Genomic DNA, 14440 nt, shown 5'->3' on the forward strand with positions numbered 1-14440 from the left:
TTATATACTTTCTGACCCCGCGATGACCGCTGTAGCGGTTCCTCGCCGCTGGTTGGGGACTACTGCAGTGTGTCCTCAGACCGCTAGAGTGGTCTCCCCTCTAAATCATCATTCCGTTATAGTGGTCACTTGACGCCCCTGCGACACCGTCCCAGCTAACCGTCTAGCGACTATGACCCGAGTACTGTTATCATATTCATTGTTCATCTCAAGGTACCCCAAGCATTATACCCCCCCCCCCCCCATGTGGCCCCAGGTGGGCCAAGACTGGGGGACTACTCGAAGTTTCGCTTATTGCTCTTGAGTTTAATCTTAAGATTATTTCGTGAGACGCATACGATCCAACGGTCCCTATTCGTTCACAAATTGCAGTGTGTCCCTGATATATCTATGATTGGTAGACGTTTGATTTCTTTCACAAAACCCGATTCCTTGGGTTATTACATTTTCAATCTCCTCGCGAAATATTAGCCGAGCCTTCTCAATTATAAGCCGCCAGAGTTAATTTCATGTATGATGATCCTTATTGATAAGACCAGACGGAAGCGATAATGATTTTTGAAAAATTATTAAGCGAAGTGGTACTTCTTTCGTGCCTTTTCACTATTCGAGCTGAATTAAGTAAATACCACTCATATTATGGCTGGCACAAATTTTTGCTATAAGTTGTTCCAAATCAATCAAGGATTTCTCATCTATTTCCCTGACCTAATTTCGTACGTGGAAATATATACTCCTTGTTATTGACACAAATAATGAATACCTTTGACTCTTGCAAGCTCGACTGCTAAGTCCATTCCTTGTACCTTTCCGGCCTTCGTTGTTCGAGGATGAATAGTTATTTAATTGGTATCTGATGTAATGACCCGTTTTGTCATTACTGTGACTTCCTGGAAATTCACGACCATGACCCCTTAGAAACACCTCCGAATCCTTACAATCTTAAAATCGCTAACTTGATCAGACCAGTCATGCGAGTCGCGTGTAAAATATTGAAATTGGGCCATTGGGCCCAGTTATGCCGTTACAGCGACAGTCCTGCCGTCCCAGTGCTAGCGCCACAACGGCATGAAGCTCCTTTGAAGCGGAGGTGCAGGATTAGTAATGGACCATCCCAGCGGTGCCGACAGAGCGACTATTAGACCGCCACAGCGGTTGACGGGCCGTTATTTCCCTATTTAAAACCCCATTTACTGACTTGACCTAAAGTTCATTTACTTAAGATATAGCTGCCAATTGGAGATATTTTTCAGCTTCTTGAGACCAAATTATTAGGAAGGTAATCCCTATAAATCACTCATTTCCTTTCCTTTAATTCCTCCTTTTTACACCATTTGTGATTATGGTAGAATACTAAATAAGGGTTCTTTCCTAAATCTTATAAGACCCTTTGGGTAAATGTGGTAAGGATTGACCTAGAATAATTAGTAACTTCAAGATAGCTCTTTTATTGCAAGCCTAGACTAAATAGCAAGTTCTAAGCCTAAACCGTTGGGTTAATTTCTTAGAGGCAAATAATGTCTTATGAGAATTAGTAAGGTAATTTTGACTAAGGTAAACCTTATTTTCCATAAAAGCGATAAAATAGCAATAATCAAGGATCCAGAATTATTATCATAGAAATGATGATTTTACCCCTATGACCCCAATATTCCTCAATTGTTACCCACTCAAATGTGCGTCCATCATTCTTAGACCTTACGGACCTACAAGTTCTCTATGAAGATCGGAGATGGAAACTAAGTGGATGTTCGCGCACCTGTTTGGCCCTGAGGTAGATTACAGCTTCCTTTCTTTGGTAGACTCCAGTTAGACTTACATATACGTGTATTCGATGAAACGGAGAATGCATGTATAGGATTTCACAGATTGGGATGGGAATCCTAGGTTGGTACTGCTATGTGATTTATATGTTCGTGATTATGGCCTGTAGACTCTCTAGGTTCATGTGCTGGCGTTTCCTTACGTACTAGTGGAATCTATGTGACTGAAGAGGCTAGTTGTATGGCCCTTATCTTATTACGCTCTATTGATAAGGATTTCTCATATGACATGCATAATCAAGCCATGCGTGCATTGATATTGAATCATAATTAGTACTGAAGATGATAAATAAGTTAATGGAACATGGATTGATTTTAGACTAGATCCTTAGTGTTTGACCTGATGAGTTAGAAAGCGTAGTTATCATATGTTAATGTCGTAAAGGAATAAAGAAATGATGTGGTGTTGTTGACTCATCTTGATCTATTGACATTGATAATTGTGGTTAGTGATATATCATGGATTGACATTGTGCTACTTGCTCGATACTGAGATGAAAACGGTGATTCATTGTGGCTTATTGTGTAGCCTTACTATTGATGTTACTTGTGTGCCATGTGTGGTACTGTTTATGATTACATTGGTTGTTGATATCACATTTCATCATATTCATACGCATTTCCATGATACATTGACATATGCATGGTTCTAGTACTGATGATGATATGTGCGAGAGTGCAACCTCTGAGGTTCCTGCCGGAGAGTATAAAAGAGAGATGCATGTTCCTTGCCCGAGGTTTCTTGCCGGGAACGATGGAGTGTACAATGCCCGAGGTCAGTACGGGGATCGTGAGAGTGTGCTCGTGATCCGAGGTCATATTTCAGTGCGAGTGGTACATAGACTTCGCTGGTCCCCCATAGGTCATGATCGCCGAGACTTGGAGTCATTCTGTCCGGGACATGTTGTACAAAGCTGAATATGCATTGCATTCATCCTACACACATTATTGCATTGTATTGTATCGTGGTTTCTATTGAGTGATGTGACACTACTGTGATATACTGATTCAAATTGCTATATCAGAGACTTGGCACAGTTGGGTTTAGTTGCTATAACCATAGGTCACGATCTTGAATTAATTATGTTGAGTTGCTAGTTGGCCGTGTTGTATATGTTTGGCTTCTTAAATTTTGACTAATAATGAATATCATAATGACGAGATAACTTCCTGATTCTAAGAGTGAATGTTGCAAATGGTAATTGACTTGTGATACTTGAATCGAATTGCCTATTTCTTATTAAATGAGTTAAAAAGGAGTATAACATAAGTTTCGTAAATAGAAAGGAGTATAACATAAGTTAACTAAATGAATCCCTAAAGATGAGTTAATGAAAATAAGAATCTTCTAATTGATGAAGCGAGTGGTAAGTAATGTGTACTGTTGACTTAGTTTTGTTGCTATGCTTATTTGTAGATTCTATTATTGTTATGCATTTCTAACCATTTTCGGCCTATGATGCTTACCAGTACTATTGTTGTACTGATATTACACTGGCTACACCCTTTTTGGAATGTAGAGTTTTTCAGGTTAGGGATTGATTTGAAGTTGTCACGGGAAGTTGCATGGTGCCTATCTAGAAGGCCTCCATGATTCTCATTCTGAGATGGAGACTGAGTCTTAGATTTACAGTTGCATTCAGGATTCCAATCTTAGTTGTTGTTGTACTAGTCTAGACCAGGTCATTGGAAAAGAAGTCTGTGTATTTATTAAATTGTTGTAAAATACTTCGGCTAATTTGATTTGTATATATATATATATACACACACACATATCGTTTTAACTTCTGCTTTGATTATAGTATCTCTTGGAAGATAGTGAACTTCGTTCTTTACTTTATTATGGGTTTGTTTTGGGTTAAGGGTTCGGCTACCGAGGTGGGAATGGTAGGTGCCCGCGCGATCCTAAAATGGGTTGTGTCACTCTCCCTCTGCTACTTCATTTTCTCTGCCCAGGTTCTTTAACCTTATTACTGAACTCCACATTCAAATCCAAATTGCCGAAGTGTTTTGCAACCCTCCCAAGTCGACACCTCTGTTACTTCACTCAACTGTTTCAACATGGGACATTTCTGCACCACCTTGAGTTGCTAATCCATCTTGCAAATTGACATCAATATCCTCTTCAACAGTTTTTTCCGTATCAGCTTGCTATTTCTTGGCATTTTTACTTGGGTTCCAGCCCCTGCCCTCTTTTGCTTCCCATTCTTTGCTTGCTTCCTCTCCTTATTTGGATTACAATCCTCATCTGACTCCTCACTTGACTCCAATACCTCAACAAACACATCATCATCATCAACATATATTCTTGAGCAAAATGTTTTTGTCCACCCCCACTTATCGATCCACCAAAGATTATGCGAGTTGCCAAGATTATTTGCATTACTCTTTCCTCCAAGAGCATGATTGTTTACCACTTGTGGAGAAGAGGAAGGGCTTGGAACGGAGGCTACTCTTCAACTGAGAGAAACTCGATTCTACTCCTTCAAAAGCTCTCCTATTTCTCTCTCTGCAGGCTACCCACATTAGAGCAAGTGCAACTCTATTTAAATTCCTTTGTCTTCTCCACAAGGGGTAAACAATCATGCTGTTAGAGGACAGAGTAATGCGAATGATCTTGGCAGTTCGCATAATGCTGGTGCATCAATAAGTAGGGGTGGACAAAAATATTTTGCTCCAAGAATATATGTTGATGATGATGTGTTTGTTGAGTTATTGGAGTCAGGTGAGGAGTCAGATGAGGATTGGAATCCGAATAAGGAGAGGAAGAAAGCAAAGAATGGGAAGCGAAAGACCTTAAGGACTGAAACCCAGGTACAAATGCCAAGAAACAGCAAGCTGATGAGGTAAAAACTGTTGAAGGGGATACTAATGTCAATTTGCAAGATGGTTTAGCAACTAAAGGTGGTTTAGAAATGTCCCATATTGAAACAGTTGAGTGAAGTAACAGTGGTGTCGACCTGGGAGAGTTCAAAAGACTTCGGCAATTGGATTTGAATGTGGAGTTCAGTAATGAGGTTGAAGAGCCTATAGTTCTGTTATACCCCGTATTTTTTTTAAACGACGGATTACTTGTAAGTCAATCGACATAAATCCAAGGGCAAGATTATTTTCGAATGTGCGACAAGGACCTGTTTAATCTCTGATGTCAACATGGCACGATTGGTTTATAAATTTCAAATAGTGTGGATATTATTGGAGGTTAGGGATTAATTAACCATGATTAGATTATTAAGTGGGATTAAAATCTAATCACTTCATTAATCAAGCCTTAGTAGGCCGTGTGGGCCCCACCCGTGAGTTGGCAAACGTGATTGGCTTAAACCTTGGGTGGGACACATGTCCAGCCCATGGACCCCCTATATATACTCAAATGTTGACTCACGTTTCGGATCCTAATTCATTTTCATCTCTTCCAAGTTGTAGAAAGTTAGAGATAGAGAGAGAGAGAGAGAGTCTCGGCCATAGGCGAGAATGAGGCCTTAATTGATCAAAAAAATTAGTTTCTTAAGCAATTCAACTCCTTGAAGGTGTGTATTAACGTGTAGCATTCATTGGAATAACAAGAACAAAGTGTTAAAATTCAAAAGGTGGAAGTGAAGGGCTAGCCGATTGAAGTGTTGAGTTACAAGGTAAGAATGATCATTTTCATGTGTTGTATGATGGTTTGAATGTATAATTTGTGTATGTTGTTGTTGGATTGTTATTGGATTGTTGTTGTGGTTGAAGTTGAGGTGATCCATGAGCTTAGGTGAAGCCATGTTTGGTCTTATTTTGCATGTATTGCGGATGGATTGAACTTGCGATAATATATGTAAATGAATGAAAATTTTAGAATTTTGTATGTGGTTGTGTTGAGGCCGTGTAGGGGCTGTGTTGAATGGGATTCGTATGTTGATTTATTTGAAGTTCTTGTGTTGTGCTATGGTGTAGTTAAACGTGAATTGATGATTAAAAAGAATAGCATGTGTTGATGAAAGAAAACAGTCAAGCGTGGACTTTTTTAGTGAAAGAAAGGTGAACTAAGTTATTTTGAATGTTGATTACCATTGTCATGGATTCTAAAATGTGAATAAGAGTATTGATGGTTAAAGACTAGAGTCGAAGACGTTATGAGGTGACGGTAGGAGGTTAGTATGTCGTTAGTAGAATTCTTGCGAATATATGAACAAGGTTGCTAAACGTGTTGCAAGTTGGTCGGGCGGTTTTAATTAATGTACGGGCTGTCCGAAATTCCCTCATAGCCTAATCGTAGTTTTTGATATCTCATTATAGGAAAAAGTGCTACCGAGCGGCTTGTACGATTTGCGTAACGACTAAACGTTAAAGGTACGCAAAGCCTATTCCTTCCTTCTTTTGGCATGTCCTACACGTAAGTAAGATATAATCTGAGCCTCGGGGTGACTCCACTCTCTAACTTCTAGTATGACATGTGATTGTTATTCGTCCGTAATGTTGAAAATGTTGGTATAGTGGAATTATGATCTCGTTATTTACTACATGATGGGCTAGTATGTGATGTATAGGAGTTCTTATTCTTAAAAGGAATTGCATAAGTATGCTTGATTTTTATAAAATGTAACATGCTAATGTCAGAACCGATTTGGTTTACTATTCATTGAGTCTCAAAAATGTTTTATATATATATATGGTTGCTTATTACTGCGCGTGCTACCGCTATTTATCCTTCGGCGAGTCCCGGGCCGGGGTATGTTCTCGTGCGCACAACTATTATACTATTTTTGCACCGAGTCCCTCACTAGAGGGCGGGACACGTTATATATATATATATATGTGATGATGATGATGATATGATGATATGATGATTTGGAGATGGAGGCCGGGAGGGCATACATTCCTTTCTGAGTCCTTAACGAAGGGCGGGACACGTATATGCTTATGTTTACGATGTTACGATTATAATTCTGAAGTTCCTCACTAGAGGGCGGGACACGTTATATATGTTATATACGGAATGATTATGCGGCTTTGATTATGAAATACTATAGTGACATTGATATGAGAACGATACGGATGAAATATGTTCAAAGGCAAGTTTTATGAAACTGTTTGTTGCATTGAATCTGTTCACCTTGTCTCGGAATATGATTCTATTTACTATGTTTCATGCTTTACCTACTCGGTACATATTTGTCATGACCCCACTTTCTTTGGGGGGGCATGTTTCATGCCCGCGGTACGGACACACGGCCGGAGATCCGCCGGCCCTAGGATATCTACCCGGCTATTTGAGTGCTCGTTTACTCCGGAGCACGGTTCGTGGTATAACCTTTTGATATGTACATATGTTATCGTTCGGGGGTACGACGGGGCCTGTCCGTCATATGATGTCGTTGTCACTCTTAGAGGTGCTCGTGGTCACAAGTGTGGGTCTAATGTGGTTGTTGTTTTGTTATGGTTATGACTTATGTTTGGGGCGTACCCGTTGGTAGTGGCGACCTTGTCGGATTGCGTAGCTATATATATGTTTATCATGACATTTTGTGTATGAAGGTAGCCTTCTCGGCTTGTGTTTTGTTGGGAAGTTCCCTATATATGCATATATGACGGCTTCTTGCTTTTGCGAAATATGAGCTGTAAAGGTTATAACTCTTCGGGAGATAGGTAGCTTCGACTTGCATATGTTTTGCCACTTATACTTATATCGGCTCGTTCATGCTAGTAGTGTATATGTTGTAGGCATCGGGTGTACACGGGTGTCCGGCTCGGGCACTAGTCACGGCCTACGGGGTTGGGTCGTGACAAAAGTGGTATCGAGCGGTTAATCCTCGGAGTGTCCACGGACCGTGTCTAGTAGAGTCTTGTTTATCGATGTGTTGTGCACCACATTTATAGACGGAAGCTACGGGGACATTTAGGATGCATCTTTCCTTGTCTTAAATCGTGCGATAGGCGGAACCTAGGAAAGATTGTTCGACCTCTCTTCCTATACGCGAGGGTGCGATTTGTGAGAGATGAAGAGGCCGGCTTCGGGCTGACCGTGGGGTGCTAATAAGGCCCACAGAGCATCCTCGGGGCCTCGGAGCTCCGGGCCCGGTCGGAGGAGCCCCAACCAACTATTCCATCGAGACCGGCCCTCGGAGGATCCCGCTACGATTCCCCCGAGTGTTTGACCTCCCGGGAGGAGGGTGGGGCCCAGAGGAGCCTTGTTATTCTATCGAGACCGACCCCTCGGAGGATCCGAGGAAACCATTCCTCCCGGGGTAGGATATCCGGGGAAGCGGCCCCCGAAGCCGTGCCGTGGCCCACGTGGCGGCACTATGTTAGGCCGGCTTCCTCGGTGAGTGTTGCGATTATTCCGGCCCTGTCCGGTCATCGGTAAACCGGGGAGTTGCCCGATTATCTATATATCTTGGATTCGGATGAGGAAGACGATGAAGGTCGAGACGAGTAGATGGCGGACGAACGATGACGAGGGCGCACACTTCACCTTCTCTAGATCGCCGGATCGGACTGAGACGATCGATTGCGGGTACATGAGATTTTATCTAAATTCCTAGGTATGGGCATACGGTATCGATTGTTACCTAATAGAGGCAAGCGGAAATCAAAGGAGTCAACCACCAAGTATTTATGAGTAACAGTGACTAAGGCATTCTTATCCGCGGGAATTTTGAAATCTAAGATAGAAAAATAGTGGTACATACGGGTGAAAGTTGGATAGCAAGGGAACATAACGAGAAGTGATGTATACGGAATGGCAAATCGGCCATCATTATGGGTAGTTTTGGTAAGTATAGTAAGGAAATAGATTGAATGTATATATCGCAGATGAGTCCAGCTGGAAAGTGTACCCAGAAGAAGCTAAAGAAACCAGTAACTGTAAGCAGAATATATGATTAGGCATAGTACGAATGCTACAGGCATGTTTGAAACCTACAATTAAAGATAGTAGGGGAGAATAAACAAGAAAGAGTGACAGGTACAGTTGTGAGGCGTTGCGATTAATAAAGGAAGCTCGACACCGCTACGATATGATATATATGTGTGTGTCGGCTGCAAGCGAGGCGTTGATATTTCCTGTGTGCAGGTTTGGAGATAGTAGGGATTACAGAGGAAACTCTGCCTAAATTTTCCCAAAACAAAAAAAATGGGGGATGAAATATAAGTTCACGGTATGTCTTGAAGGTCGATACCGATAAGGTAAATGTAGAACCAATAAGAAATACTTACCAAGTGCCGTAGGGGAAGTTCAGAGTCAAAGTCAAATGGTAACGGAAGCGGAACCGAGTACAGGAAGAAGAGGACTTAAAAGAAAGAGGGAGGTAAGAAGAAAGCAAGTAGCATTACATTATACCGATACGTTATGACATGCATAGCTTGGAAATGAGTGATACGGGTGGTGAGAGATGTGAAAGACTAATCGAAGGCAGATGAGCGACGAGACAAGAGTGAATGCCAGAAATGACTGGTATGGTAACGACAAATAGAAATAAACAGGATATGCTTCGAAAACGAAAAAGGGATTATGTAAAAGTAGTGTTTTGCTGAACAATACAGAGATAACATGAAATTCTTCATGCACAGAATATAAGATGGGCACGAGATTGAAGAAATGAAAAGAATGCGAAGGAAGCATTCAAGACATATGCCACCAACGAAAAAGGCATGGGACGGGAGGAAATATATAAACCGTGAACTTAAGAAGCGATACGACAAGAAGGTGCCAAGACAAGGCCGTCACTAAGGCGAATTTAATATGATTTTTAGCAAGCTAGAGGCTAGCGTTGAGTATACGACAAGGATGGAAGAGCGTGAGGCATAAAGAAGTATTACGTGTGGGTGACTCACCTTGGAAACACTGAAACCCTTAGAGGACAAGGATGTGGATTCGCAAAATAACGGATGTATCGTAAATTTATTAGAAGAAACAGACGATATCCGTCTGGATAAAGGTAGTGTTATGAGAAAGCTTGAGATACTTATCATTAGAATATAAGTGCTACTGAATGGAGAATTGGAAACGACGATAAGCACTACCCATGTATTGATCGGGATGAAGGGAATGTGGCTTCGGGCAAATTGCCATCTTAATTACATTACTCGAGTACCAACCAACAAATGAGATTTTGTACTATATATATCGAGTGTTCTCATCGCCCCGTGATTGTGTTAGGTCTCATACACAGGTCATCTAAGTTATAAGTGATATAAAGAAAGAAATGGCTATGGTACAGTATACCAAGCGTCTTGGACAAAGAATCATAGGAATTTCAAAATTGGAGATGGAAGAAAAGTGCAGAATATAAACAGAAGAAAAGAGCGGAATATAAATAGATAATGATATAATTATGACCCTAAAGGGGGGAAGCGGGAGAAAATAAAGCAGGTACCGATGGAAACAGTTGACGTTATAATGTACCCCATATGGATACTCAAACCTCAAGTGAAATCTCATGCTGCATCCAAGAGCCAGCAATAGACGGACAGTAGTCAAGATAGTCTTTGAGGTAGTGCCGAGAATCATTGGTAAGGACCTGGGATGATATGACATCAGAAGATGGGTACTTATAAAAAGGAGAAGAATACGACCAGAAAAGGGTAATAAGTAATTTAAAAGGGTATGTATAAGAATAGCAAAGCTATACGAGATTAGAGGTCAAGATGCTGATAACGGGGTTATTGACTAACGATGTACGACCCATAAATAGCAAAGGAGGAAGAATAGGGAATCTCTCCTATATTAGAGTACGAGAAAACCCAATGGAAAATACAAGCAGGGGAAAGAGTATGGCGAAATAGGTAAATGAGCGATAGTATAATAAAATATGTATAGCAGAATAAACCAAGAGAAGGAAAGACTATGATTAAGATTGAATTGTATTTTGTACAGATTGTATGAGAATACTTATGCCACCTACGACTATTTGTATACTACAGATGCAACCAGGTAATAACTTGACAAGAAGGGTAAGAACCCGATAATAATAATGCGATCGCAACAGTTGAGTACATCAAAGAAAGGTGTAACAAGGTTTAAAGAAAAACTACAGAGGTGAGACTAGTACTGAGAATAAAAGCCATAGTTAAGCCTTGACATCAACTGCAAAGGATAAGAGGAGCATGTAGGGTCTGTATAAGGACTAACGCGGCAACGCTAAAGTATTTTTACGGGATTAGGCATCCACACACACTTGCGTAAAAGTACAATAAGATATGTAATAGAAGGGCTATGAGCAAATTTGAGTAAGGAAGCTATGGAAGAGGTTGAGTAAAAAAATAAAAAAATAAAAAGTATATAGAGAAATGACACAAGGGATGTGTCTAAGGTATGGCCAGCTAGAGTAAAGGAAATTATGAAATGATTCAACCGAAACGATCGGAACAAGCAGGTTACTGATTACGAAGTGACATAAGATTATGGTATAAGGAGACCCTAGAGTTATGTGATAGCTAACCCTAAAGATTGAGATCAAGAAGTAAAGGAAAGTGATGGTGCGAGGAAATTTAATGGGAAGTCAGAAAGTGACACATGATGTTGAAAATTTCAGAGTACGGACTATAACAATAGAGTAAAAGCAGAAAAAAAAGAGGGGTACTGGAGCACATTTACCAGAAGCCCGTAGGACCTATGAAAGGTCTACAGTTTACCAGAAGCCTGCAGCACTCCAGGAATATTAGAGTATAATAAACCGATGGGAGACGTCTGTGCGTTATGAGATTTTGATTAAGGATAGGGGAGTGAAGTGAAATAAACGATACGTTATTTTAAGGGAACATCAATCGAAAAGAAAGAGTTGAATCGTAACTATATGCACCATGAGTACAGGCCTGAATCAATCTACGACGGTATAACTGAGCAATATTTAGATCAGGGAGACAATAACACTCTAGCGAAACGACTCGAAATACGGTGATAATCAATCATGGATAACCGGAAAATTAAAGACAAAGGCATATAATTAATGCCTCGGGAAGCAATGGAAAAGGAAGATATTATGAGAACAGCTACGTAAGGACCTGGAGTGTGATTATAAAGGATTAAAACGAGTTGACAAGCGGGAGAGGTATGTGAAGAACATAGTTAACTAAGAGGATACTTAAGGAATTATTGGAAGTCCGGAATCAGTTCAACATTCGGGGACGAATGTTCTAAAGGGGGGAAGAATGTTATACCCCGTATTTTTTTTAAACGACGGATTACTTGTAAGTCAATCGACATAAATCCAAGGGCAAGATTATTTTCGAATGTGCGACAAGGACCTGTTTAATCTCTGATGTCAACATGGCACGATTGGTTTATAAATTTCAAATAGTGTGGATATTATTGGAGGTTAGGGATTAATTAACCATGATTAGATTATTAAGTGGGATTAAAATCTAATCACTTCATTAATCAAGCCTTAGTAGGCCGTGTGGGCCCCACCCGTGAGTTGGCCAAACGTGATTGGCTTAAAACTTGGGTGGGACACATGTCCAGCCCATGGACTGCCAATATATACTCAAATGTTGACTCTCATTTCAGATCCTAATTCATTTTCATCTCTTCCAAGTTGTAGAAAGTTAGAGATAGAGAGGAGAGTCTCGGCCATAGGCGGCGAGAGTGAGGCTGCCTAATTGATCAAAAAAAATCAGTTTCTTAAGCAATTCAACTCCCTTGAAGGTGTGTATTAACGTGTAGCATTCATTGGAATAACAAGAACAAGTGTTAAAATTCAAAAGGTGGAAGTGAAGGGCTAGCCGATTGAAGTGTTGAGTTACAAGGTAAGAATGATCATTTTCATGTGTTGTATGATGGTTTGAATGTATAATTTGTGTATGTTGTTGTTGGATTGTTATTGGATTGTTGTTGTGGTTGAAGTTGAGGTGATCCGTGAGCTTAGGTGAAGCCATGTTTGGTCTTATTTTGCATGTATTGTGGATGGATTGAACTTGCGATAATATATGTAAATGAATGAAAATTTTAGAATTTTGTATGTGGTTGTGTTGAGGCCGTGTAGGAGCTGTGTTGAATGGGATTCGTATGTTGATTTATTTGAAGTTCTTGTGTTGTGCTATGGTGTAGTTAAACGTGAATTGATGATTAAAAAGAATAGCATGTGTTGATGAAAGAAAACAGTCCAAGCCGTGGACTGTTTTAGTGAAAGAGGTGAACTAAGTTATTTTGAATGTTGATTACCATTGTCATGGATTCTAAAATGTGAATAAGAGTATTGATGGTTAAAGACTAGAGTCGAAGACGTTATGGGCTGCGGTAGGAGTTAGTATGTCGTTAGTAGAATTCTTGCGAATATATGAACAAGGTTGCTAAACGTGTTGCAAGTTGGTCGGGCGGTTTTGATTAATGTACGGGCTGTCCGAAATTCCCTCATAGCCTAATCGTAGTTTTTGATATCTCATTATAGGAAAAAGTGCTACCGAGCGGCTTGTACGATTTGCGTAACGACTAAACGTTAAAGGTACGCAAAGCCTATTCCTTCCTTCTTTTTGGCATGTCCTAGACGTAAGTAAGATATAATCTGAGCCTCGGGGTGACTCCACTCTCTAACTTCTAGTATGACATGTGATTGTTATTCGTCCGTAATGTTGAAAATGTTGGTATAGTGGAATTATGATCTCGTTATTTACTACATGATGGGCTAGTATGTGATGTATAGGAGTTCTTATTCTTAAAAGGAATTGCATAAGTATGCTTGATTTTTATAAAATGTAACATGCTAATGTCCGAGAACTGATTTGGTTTACTATTCATTGAGTCTCAAAAATGTTTTATATATATATGTGGTTGCTTATTACTCTTGCTCGTGCTACCGCTATATCCTTCATTGAGTCCGGGCCGGGTATGTTCTCGTGCGCACAACTATTATACTATTCACCGAGCCCCTCACTAGAGGGACGGGACACGTTATATATATATATATATATGATGATGATGATGATATGATGATATGATGATTTGGAGATGGAGGCCAGGAGGGCATACATTCCTTATTACCGAGTCCCTTACTGAAAGGCCGGGACACGTATATGCTTATGTTTACGATGTTACGATTATAATTACCGAGTTCCTCACTAGAGGGCCGGGACACGTTATATATGTTATATACAGAATGATTATGCAGCTTTGATTATGAAATACTATAGTGACATTGATATGAGAACGATACGGATGAAATATGTTCAAAGGCAAGTTTTATGAAACTACTTTTGTTGCATTGAATCTGTTCACCTTGTCTCGGATATGATTCTATTTACTATGTTTCATGCTTTACCTACTCGGTACATATTTCGTGCGACCCCCTTTCTTCGGGGGGGCGTTTCATGCCCGCGATACGGACACACGCTTCGAGATCCGCCGACCCTAGGATATCTACCCGGCTATTTCGAGTGCTCCTTTACTCCGGAGCATAGTTTCGTGGTATAACCTTTTGATATGTACATATGTTATCGTTCGAATACGACGGGGCCCTGTCCCGTCATATGATGTCGTTGTCACTCTTAGAGGTCTGTGGTCACAAGTGTGGGTCTGTGTGTGGTTGTTGTTTTGTTATGGTTATGACTTATGTTTGGGGCGTACCCATTGGTAGTGGCAGCCTTGTCGGCTTGCGTAGCTATATATGTTTATCATGACAGCGGTGTATGAAGGTAGCCTTCTC

Source organism: Lycium ferocissimum, chromosome 2, assembly GCF_029784015.1.
Source record: "Lycium ferocissimum isolate CSIRO_LF1 chromosome 2, AGI_CSIRO_Lferr_CH_V1, whole genome shotgun sequence".
In the NCBI taxonomy this organism is placed as follows: Eukaryota; Viridiplantae; Streptophyta; class Magnoliopsida; order Solanales; family Solanaceae; genus Lycium; species Lycium ferocissimum.